We start from the raw sequence: 11,594 nt of genomic DNA, 5'->3' as shown, positions 1-11,594 counted from the left end.
CTCACAGAACATTGTTGGGGCAGCCCTCCCCTCACTGCAAGACATTTATAAAACTAGAGTCCTACGCAGAACACACAACCTCATCAAGGACAGCACACATCCACAACACTCATTATTCACACTCCTACCGTCAGGCAGACGCTACAGGAGTTTGAAGTCCAGGACCACAAGGCTGGCAAACAGCTTTTACCCACAGGCCATCAGGCTTCTCAACGAAGCACTCACACACGCCGCACGCAACACACACACACACTAATAGCACTTTATTTATTTATTTGTTTGTTTGTATTAATGTCTCTTATGTTGTTGCTCACCTTATTATTATTAATGATTCTTCTTTTATTGGTATTTATGTTTCTTCTGTTCTTATTCATTTTCTTGTGTTTTCTTTCTTTTCTTGGGAGAATGAACAGAATAAGAATTTCATTGCATAGTAGAACTGCCGGTTTTACTATGCATATGACAATAAAACTCTTGAATCTTGAATCTTGAATCACTTTACTGAAACCAACAACCACAGTCACATCGCCACAGCTGTCTTCCCCTCCCTTTTCCTGGCTCATCCAGTCAGCAGTCAGGATACATTCACAGCCTCAGAGACTACTGGAAAGCAGACATTTCAAGCCAGAACGAACGGACAAGAAGAAGGATATTTTCAAAAAAACACATTTCCCCCACTCCGATATAAAAAAAAACTGTCCATCTTCCCGAGTGACATAAAAAAAAAAGTACGTCCACATGAAAACATATTCACCAGCTGTCATGTGCATTTTGCCCCAGCGTGAAAACAGCTAGCGATATTTTATGTATGTGGGATAGAAGGTATGTAGGCTGTACTTGTACTATTTGTTTTATAGACTATTAATGCGATTAGGGGCGCACGATTGTTATCGGACGTCATACCAATAAATCCGATAACATTAAAAATAGCTGTTTCAAACACAACAAATGATTGGGCATGGAAACAGGCCACGTCTTCTGCGATGACACAAGACTTCAATCAAATGTCAAAAGAAGAGAGTAGGGAAAGAAACCCAAAAGCCCACAGAAGCAAAAAGGAGAGGAGTGGTAGTCCCTTATGTAGCGGGGGTCTCCGAAAAACTCCAGAGGATCTTATGGCAACACAAAATTCCTACCTACTGTATTTCAAACCAGTAAATACCCTGAGACAAAAATGAGTGCATCCTAAAGACAAGGCTCCAAACCAAAAACAGAGCAATGTGGTCTATTCCATCCACTGTAAAGATGAGGAATGCAAAGAGCACTACATTGGGGAAACTAAGCAAATGCTCCAAAAAAAGGCTTTATCAACATTGCAGGGACAATGCTAGTGGTCCTCAATCAGCAGTACATCTACACCTTAAAGCTACCAATCACTCTTTTCAGGACAGTGAGGTAAAGATTTTGGCCAAAGAAAACAGATGGTTTGAAAGAGGAGTAAAGGAAGCTATTTTTGTCAAACAACAGAACCCATCATTGAATCAGAATGGTGGTTTGAGGTTTAATTTGGACCCTGTGTTCAGCAGGTTACTGAGACCAAAACCCACAGCTCTTAGTCTTGCAAATGAGGTGGAGCCAGGGCCGAGCCAGAACAATAGATGCTAACGAGCCAGTATCAGAGTCATTCATACCCAACTACAGGGAGCTACACTTTCCTTTTATCGGACGTGTTAATAGCAGGAGAGGATTAGACCACAACTCCTCCCAGGCTTAGTGTAAGGAACCAATAGGAGGGGGTGCATTGGCACACCAATTCCACCCACTCTTACTGTATTTAAGGCCTAGGCTACCAGCACTTATTAGTTCGCTGACGAAGCTCTTTGGATGAGGAGCGAAACGTCCGACACCTTCAGCCTCACCTCAAGTACAGATGACGTCTCAAGAAGCCTTTCCCTCGTAAGACTTCAATCAGCTCCTCCATCGCTCAGGAACTCGAAAGCCTCGCTTGGTTCTCTTTTGAGCGCTAACTTCTCTATTTGCCGTCCCGGGGGAGCGCCACTTGTCAGCAAGCCCCTCAACTCCCCAACTCTGAGGGAAATCATCTCATTTGTTTTGTGTCAATCCACTCAAATCCTGCAGTGTTGTTGCACTGCAAGCTCCCTGGGGGGTACGTCACGCTTTATTGATGCGTTCGGCTTAACTATACAGAGTTAGTGTTCTGTTACGCCGCCTGGTTTAAGAACAGTCAACTTCAGAGCCATGCTGTCATGCTTGAGTATAAGTATGATTTATATAAGATGGCCTGGTGGTGTAATGGTACAGCTGCTGCCTTTGGTGCAGATGGCACAGGTTCAGCAGCCATGGGAGATCTTCTCCCTCATGGACTTGTTCTACCTAGCCCTGCTGCACATGCATGTCACCAGGAAACCCGTTTTAAATGTGTATTCCTTTTGAAAAAATCTTACACGTGAGTACAATCTATATTAGTGGCGTTTGTCATTTAATACCGATCAAACGATGACATTTATGCTTTAGGAAATGATGATAGTCATGTGATGATGTCAGAAGTGTACTTACACTAATCCTCCAGGTATCGCAGGTGAATCAGTTCCAGACCCGACCGTGATAAGTGAATGTCCGCAAAGTAGAATTCTTTATTTATAAATGGAATGTTTTCATAGTTATAGTATAGAAAACCTGTTTAAGACCTTCTAAATGTTTTTCAACATTGTTAGAGTCTCCGAGACATGAAAGTACACCCCTGTAGCAACCTTTACACTCCTATATTACCCAACACAGTAGACATAATAACAAAAAATAAAACATCAATAAGAGTCGTGCTCGTGTGTGTTGCTGTAAATGTGTTCTGGTGCGACGGGAGCTGAGTGGGGGGCGGGCATGAAGTGTTGTCGGGGGTTCAGAGTTGAGTTTTAGCTTGCTGTGTGATATGCCCTGTTGTGAGATCATTCAAACCTGCACTAAAAGCCTGTTGTTCCGTCGATCCAGTCTGGTGCTTGTGTGTCTCACCCAATACTCTAGTGACCAGTGTAGAATACTACATACAGTATTTGTGCAACGTCTTTGAATGTGTCTTCTGAATGCCTAATATTTACATTTTTCTTAATTTAGCCATTTTTATACTTGAAAATGCTTAATTATTGCTGAACAGTGCATATTATTTGACTAATAAATGGACCGTATTCAACCACGCAGGATTTATTCATTAATATATTTTTGAAAAACCATGATATGAATGAAACCGTGAAATTTGAAGCGGGACGACCGTATATAGAGTTATCTACTTAAATCCATGGCTCCCTTCGCCGAGTACGGTGATTATTTTTTACCGACTCACTGCAAGTCCGTGAATGCATGGAGACTGTGTTCTGGCTGCTGATTGGATGAGCAAGGGTCCAGTCGTCTCTTATTTATATTGTCGCTGTTTTTCAGAAATGAATTAATCAGTAAATGATCGCTGTTTCGTTGTAGATGATAACCTATCATTAGTCAAAACATATTGAAATACAAGATATGTAGTATTCTGGTCACTAGGCAGCAAAACATTCAGACGTTACCTTAGATTACATTCTCTTAACACTGCATGAAGTCACCCATGGCATGGCCGACATGATAGAGTGAAAAAAGTTCTCCTCTCATCCCATGTGGAAGTGGTAAGTTTTTGGCTTCTTAAGTTTAGAAGAAATAAATTCAAGGGTAGCTTGCTTTGCTCGTGTGACAGGTTAAAATTGCTACATACAAAACCTTGTTTAAATGAAAATGTTTTAGAATTAGATGTGCAAATGTTTGGAAAGGGAAGTTTAAGCGACCATCCATTCAATCATAAAATTTCATATAAAATGTCGTCATCCATTAGCCTGTGATCGATTGCTTTTGTCTCCGCCCGGGGAGCGCATGTAGCTTTCCTCCTTTACACTGGCGTTCACAGCGGAGGAAAGACCACAAGTTCATGTGTGATCATTTCTCCCCATATCCTCTTCCTCCTCCTCCAACAGAAGATGAATTTATTCCGTAACGGCGCCCTACAGCCGCAACTTCTACCTTCCTTCAAAGAGTTGCACAATGTGTTGTAAACAATAAATAATAGGAAGGTAAAGGTGGCTATAGGCACGTTATTTCATTATAATTGTAAAAACCGTATTTAGAAAGTCATAAACATACAAAAATGTTCCGTTTATTAACATTGAATGGTATATAATTCATGGCTAACATGACCGCCACATACTGTATGTGATTGATGCATATTACATACATTACATTGCATATTACATAAATACATACTTAGCTACCATTCCAGATGATTGTTCAGTCACTTCCAGCATTGTTGGGCACAAACAACATCAGACAGCTCCAGCTGAAGAAATAATAATAATAGTATGCATTGTGAAGCGGATGCATGCCAAAGCAGGTGCAAAGACGCCCACTGTCCCCTCCCCCCGGTCCCGAACGAGCCCCCGTATCACCCACAGATGTTCCCCTTGAAAGGCAGCGGCACACCTCTCCACCTCGAGTGTGTCGACGGAGACACGAGCTATTCAAGTATTCTTTCTTTTTGCTAACCTGTGAGGTGAGACTGGGGGGGGTTACAGCAGAGCAGGCAGGCAGGTAGCACGCCTCTGATGGGCGTTTGGCAAGTGACAAGAAAAAGAGGATAATAGCAGAGTGGAGGGAAGAAGGCAAATGATTGAATAAGGCTCATTAAAGCAGTTATTCGTTGAGCGAGCACCTGCATGAGGGAGGACGGGTTTACTCCTCCATTCAGAGCTGCTTAAATCCGCCGCCGCTCTCGGCATCGTCTCATTAATCGCTGATTGGCGTGGAGCCATGGCGGGAACAAACTGTTTACTCTGGCTTGCCTGCGTTCTCCGGACCCTCCAATGCAACATTAAGACTCATTGTGCATCATATGCTTCACCTGCCTAAAACTTCTAGATCGTACTAAATTGTGTGTACTATGATGACTCAAGGGAACATTTATTTTCCACCTAAATACAAGCTGTATAAAGTTGAAAGCCATAGTAAGTGTCTTTTAATAAAATAATCCATCAATCTCAAGTTGTATACAGGGTAAATCTGCATTCCACAGCCTGCTTCCCCGACCACGCCTGCTCTGTTGCGACTGGTCAGGAGTTGCGGGTCGGCTCTAGCTCCCCACTCCCACTGGCCGCTACTATTCAGAGATGCATAGAGGCATGCCCCCTCAAGCAGCAAGTTATTCAACTGCGCAATAGCACACTGAATAACACGCTGAATAGGTGTCCGGTTTGTTAATGTAACACGTTCACAGTTATTCAGCTTCACAGTTGCATAAAGAACATACCTGGGAGGCTGATTAGGCTAAATTAACATAACAAACCAGCGAGTCCAACAAGCGAGTTACCAGGAAGCAACTTCACCAAGTTCCCAATCTCATTCCACATCACTGAATCCATTGAATTAGCCTTCTTTGCTAGCGCAGAGCGGTATGTTCACTCCTTGGTTCATGTGAGTCAGTATGAATTACCGTTAAAAAATGATACATATATTTTTGATATAGAAGTCAAACCAGCCAAACTATGAAAAAAAAAGTGCGGCTTATGGTCTGGAAAATACGGTGCGCATAAGTGGTTATCAGCAAACAGTAAAGAAGAACAGGGTATTGGATACACAGTGGAACCTTAGTTTTGGTATGCCACGGTTTATGCCATGAAAATTTAGCTGTCATTGGACGAGAGGCGGGGTACACCCCGGACTGGTCGCCAGCCAAAGGCAGGGCACATATATACAAACAACCATTCACACTCACATCCACAGACATTGCAGCAAGTTCTCCATGAACTGCTTTAGCCAAAAGTCTTGTCCTCTTCCTTCTTAATCTCTGACAAGGAATTATTTGGTTAAGAAAAGGTTGACTCCCGTTGCACAAAATCCTTCCACAGACGCGCCAAGGAGAGCACAAATTCAGCCAAGGTTTACTGGAAACACACGGCAGCACATGTGACGTCATGCTTTTGTGTATTTTCGTCACTTCCCGGATGCTTTGTGTTATTGGTAATGTGAACGACCACATGAAAGGTTGGATTTTAACCAAAAAATCCACATTGGGCCTCATACACTGCAGTGTGAACGTAGCCTCAGTCTCTATGAAGATAGAGACATCCAGCGGCGCCAATACGTTGAAATACTTTGTCGCAGAACAGATGCAAGATGGCGCCCTCCGTGGCAGATGTCTCTGTCTCACTCTCCGTTTTTTTTCTATTTTATGCTATTTTATTGTTCATTTTGGACATTCAACACACTCACGCAGTACATTACAACAGAGAGACACTTTTGAACATCGGCAGGGTTCACCATGAACTTTCATTTAGCCTCTCAGACTTTGCCTTTCTTCTGCGCCGGGAGAACGCAGCAGCCTGCGGGCCTGGTGAGCTGAATACCCGGCGAGCAAAGCATCCAAGGCGGAAACGAGGTAAGAGAGTTGGCATGCATGCTAGGCTAAAAGCTAGAGCGACGAGGCCACCGTTACCAAGCCTGCTGCTAGCCAACGTCCGCTCTCTTGAAAACAAGATAGACGAACTACGAGCAAGGATTACAGCTCAACGTGAGATCAGGGAATGCTGTGTCCTCACCTTCACAGAAACCTGGCTGACGGAGGATATACCGGACTCGGCGATCCAGTTGGAAACATTTGCTGCGTATCGGGATGATCAGACTTTAGCGTCTGGTAAACACAGAGGTGGTGGCGTCTGTGTTTACGTAAACAAACGGTGGTGCACAGACGTACAGACGATGGAAAAGCACTGCTCGCAGGACATTGAGCTGCTGATGGTGAAATGCAGACCTTTTTATTTGCCTCGTGAGTTTAGCGCTGTGTATTTAACTGCTGTTTACATTCCACCACGAGCTAACACCGCTAACGCACTAGGCCTCCTCCATGACATCATTGATAAACACGAAACCAAAACCCCGGACGCTGGAGGAGTACATCGACGGGTGCTTCAAACGCGTAGTTATGGGAAAATCACCCAAGACACCAAACCCCAAGCGGAGCCGCCCAGAGGACTCACCTGGAGAAATATCTCCGCCAGGCACTGACATCAGAGACATCCTCGATTCCATCGATAAGAGGCTGATTTGCTTGGACGGCCGCCTTGCTCTCGTCAAAGTGCTTCACAAAGAATTCCAGGCCATCTGTGAATCTCTGGAATTCAGCCAAAACCAGATTGTCTCCTTCGTCACGGAGAACACAGCCCTCCGCGACTCGGTGAAGTCCCTCACCGACGGAGTTTCACAACTCGTCCAAGAAAATAAGACCATGAAGGAGACGATCCTAGACCTCCAGGCCCGGAGCATGAGGGACAATCTGGTCTTCGCACGAATTCCCGAAAAATCTGTTCACCGCCTGGGAGCCAAGAAGCCAGAGAACCGTAGGCCGAGACCCATCGTGGCGAAATTCGAACATTTCAAGCAGAAGGAACAGGTGAAGGGCCGAGGCCGGGAGCTGAAGGGGACGGACTTCAGCGTCAATGATCAATTCCCCCGAGAAATCCTCGACAGGCGCCGACGCCTGTTCCCTGTTCGGAGGAAGTTCATTGACGAGGGATGCTGAGCTGTCATCACGGCGGATAAACTCTTCGTCAATGGACAACTTTACTGCGACCAGGAATTAACACCGTGGTTGTATTGATATGGTAACTAATGATCTATCTCAACCAGGTAACTTTTCTTTCTATCTCGCAGCGCGCACACTTGTAGCCTTTACAATGTTACTGTCTGCTCCCACTTAACCCCCCTCCCCCGTTTTTTTCTCTCCCTATCCCACTGTATGTATGCACAGCCTTTCTTCTTTTTGTCCTTTTATTTCTTCTTCTCTTCTCTTTCTTCCTCTTCTATTCCCCCCTCTGTCTCGTTTTCTCCCCTCCTCATATTGTCACATATCCTCTTGTCTGCCAGCTGTCTCCTTCAATCAGCATCTCCTCACAGTGACATCATACACCCTCAAAGTCCAAACCCAACCAAATTCAAGCTATTCACACAAATACACACACGTGCACGCATTCTCCTACACATACACATCATATTCTACTATTGATATGGATATCACAACTACTCACAAGCACGCTCATCTCACTTATGCATAAACCCACATCACGTCCTCACTTTAGTTGGCTTAGTTCATTCAGGATTACTATGTTACACTTTGCCTATGTACAAATTAAGCATACATTTAAATGTACTGTATATACTCCCATTAATTTTACTTCCAGGTACACGTACTTCACATTTGATCTTGTTTACACACACATTACTAAAGCTAGTCTAGGATGAACTCATGACAGTTTGTCACTTGGAATGTCAGGGGAGTTGGGTCGATAGAAAAAAGACAAAAAATGTTTAATCATTTGAAGAACACCCAAGCAGACATTGTCTTATTACAAGAGACTCACATGTCCAAGTCAGCTGTCCATACACTTCACTCACCACAGTTCCCACACACATATTTAGCAAGTTACAACTCCAAACAGAGAGGGGTAGCTATTTTAATTAACACTCCACAACACTATTACAGACACAGAAGGGAGATATATAATAATGAACATATCTGTTGATAATGTACATTTCTGCATTGCCAACATATATGGTCCGAATGTTGACGACCCCTCCTTCTTTCACGCCTTCTTTTCTTCTCTCTCTGCACATTTGGATACAAGTATGATCTTGGGGGGGGACCTCAACTTAGTATTTAACCCAGAAGTGGACAGGTCTAGCCCAGCTGGGAGACATCATGAGTCTCAATCAACATCGATACTGAAGAAATACATGAATGATTTTGGTCTTTGTGATGCTTGGCGCTCTTATCATCCTACTCACAGGGAATATACTTACAGTATTTCTCACCAGTGCACCACACCTACTCTCGTATTGACTACTTTTTGACAAGCAACTCAATCATATCTGACATTTCAAACATTCACATACACCCTATCACCATTAGTAACCACGCCCCAGTCTCTCTTTTTCTCACTAACCAAACTATGAGCGCTCCTACTAGATGCTGGAGATTAAATACATCATTACTAAAAGACTCAGACTTCCTAAAATACTTTGAAAGAGAGTGGACAATGTTTTTAGACTTCAGTGACCAACCCGGTGTCTCGGCTAGTATTCTGTGGGAGGCAGCAAAAGCAGTAATGCGCGGAAAAACCATTTCATATTCATCATATAAGAAAAAGAAAGAGAGAATACTAGAATCAGAGTTGGAGAAAAAAATCCAAATCCTCGAAGCAGCTCATGCTGACTCACAAGATGAGCATATTCTAAGTAAACTAAGAAAACTGAAACTAGACTTAAAAGAAATTACTGACAAGAAAATTCAGTTCCAACTGCAGAGACTACGTTTGGAAAAGTTTGAGCATGGCAATAAACACGGAAAATACTTAGCTAACCAACTAAAAGTCAATAAAGAAAAAAGCTCTATCTCCTCCATTAGAAACTCAGGAGGTCATATCACTCACCTCCCGGAGGAAATTAATTCCGTCTTTAGGAGCTTTTATAAAAATCTATATACACCTCAGATTAAACCATCTCTCCCAGATATCGAAACATTTCTCAACACCATAGAATTACCAAAATTAAATGACGAACAGGTGACAAACTTAGATGTACCCATTTCATTAATAGAACTCCATAACGCTCTACACCGGTTGCCGAATAAGAAAGCACCAGGACCTGACGGTTTCCCTGCCGAGTTTTATAAAACATTCTGGTCATTACTAGCCCCAATATTTCTTAGAATGGTTTTGGAAATTAAAGACAGTTCATGCTTGCCTCCAAACATGAACTCAGCTACAATCAGTCTCCTGCTGAAACCGGATAAGGACCCAACACTACCTTCCAGTTATCGTCCAATTTCACTGATTAATGCAGATCTTAAAATAATATGCAAAGCGTTAGCTATAAGGCTGGAAAAAGTTACCCCTCATATAATACACCCTGATCAATCAGGATTTATCAAGGGGAGAAACTCAACTAGCAACGTACGCCGTCTAATCAATCTGATTGATTACTCTATCATCCATAATTTAGAAACCACAATTGTCTCATTAGATGCTGAAAAAGCATTTGACAGAGTAAACTGGAAATTTATCTTTCAACACTACAAAAATTTGGCTTTAGAGATTCATTTAGAACATGGATTAAAATACTATACAACACCCCGAAGGCCTCTGTTTGGACCAACAATCACATCTCTCCAGAATTTACTTTACAAAGAGGTACTAGGCAGACCTGATCCGCTTGAATTATACTACACTATTGAAGTCAATAGAGGATGATCTTGCACGTTGGAGAACCTTGCCCATCTCACTTACAGGCAGAGTATCCACCGTGAAAATGATGATTTTACCAAAGGTTAATTATCTGTTTTCCATGATCCCCACCAAACCATCTATAATTTGGTTCAAGTCATTAGATTCATATACAGTATAAATAAATTTCTTTGGAAAAATAAGCCAGCACAAATAAGTCTCAAAACGTTACTAAAATCTAAAGAATATGGGGGCTTAGAACTCCCAAACTTCTCCAACTACTTCCTTGCAAACAGGTTACAGTATATCTTAAAATGGATCAACCCTAACCCATTGGATTATTTATGGCTAGACATAGAACAATCACTTAGCCACGAAATCCCAATTTGTAACCTGCCCTTCATTAGCCAAATCCTCCGGAAAAATAATTGTTTTAAAAGTATAAATATAAGCACCACTCTGACAGCTTGGTGGGAATTTTTAAAAATAGCAAAATTCTCGCTCACTCCTTGCCAATACACTCCCGTCTGGAATAATCCTGACATCTTGCTTAAAAAGAAACCATTAAATTTCCCAACATGGCACGAAAAAAAAATAAGTTGTTTGAAAAATATCATTAAAGGAAACAACTTTATCTCATTTAACGACCTTGTTACACAGTATGGAATAAATCATAACAAATTTCTTGAATACATACAAATTAAATCTATAATTAAAGCAAGTTTCAGGACTGTATCATAGGAAAGCAATACCACTATTGACCAATTTTTAAAAATATCTGCCCCTAAAACATTATCTAAATTATATGTTCTTCTTTCAAAAAATGACAAAACAATCGGAGTTCCAATCTCCAAATGGAGCTCAAATTTATCTACAAGCTGTGACCCTGAATTCTGGAAGCAAATATGTCTCAATGCTTCCCGGTTAATCAATAATCCCAACCTACAGCTGATTCAGTTTAAAATCCTCCATAGAGTACACTACACAGGACATAGAATGTTTAGAATGGGCTTAACTGACTCTAACATCTGTACACACTGCTCAGACCATAGAATGGATGACTACTTACACTCCATGTGGACCTGTGCTCCCATTAACAATTTTTGGCACCGAGTGTGTGAGGACCTACTGTATCTTTGACACTTGGGTTCTCCTTTCCTACCTCCCCTTTACTATGCCTGCTGGGCGATCTCTCCACAATTGATGTAGAAACAAACCAAACACAGCTTCTCATCACTGCATTAAGCATCGCCAAGAAAACCATTCTCATCAATTGGAAATCAAGGAAGAAAGTGAACATAGCTCTTTACAAAAATCTTTTGTTAGATCATATAGCTATGGAGAGAATGT

This window comes from Dunckerocampus dactyliophorus, chromosome 7 (assembly GCF_027744805.1).
Source record: "Dunckerocampus dactyliophorus isolate RoL2022-P2 chromosome 7, RoL_Ddac_1.1, whole genome shotgun sequence".
In the NCBI taxonomy this organism is placed as follows: domain Eukaryota; kingdom Metazoa; phylum Chordata; class Actinopteri; order Syngnathiformes; family Syngnathidae; genus Dunckerocampus; species Dunckerocampus dactyliophorus.
Note: the sequence above shows the minus strand (reverse complement) of the source record.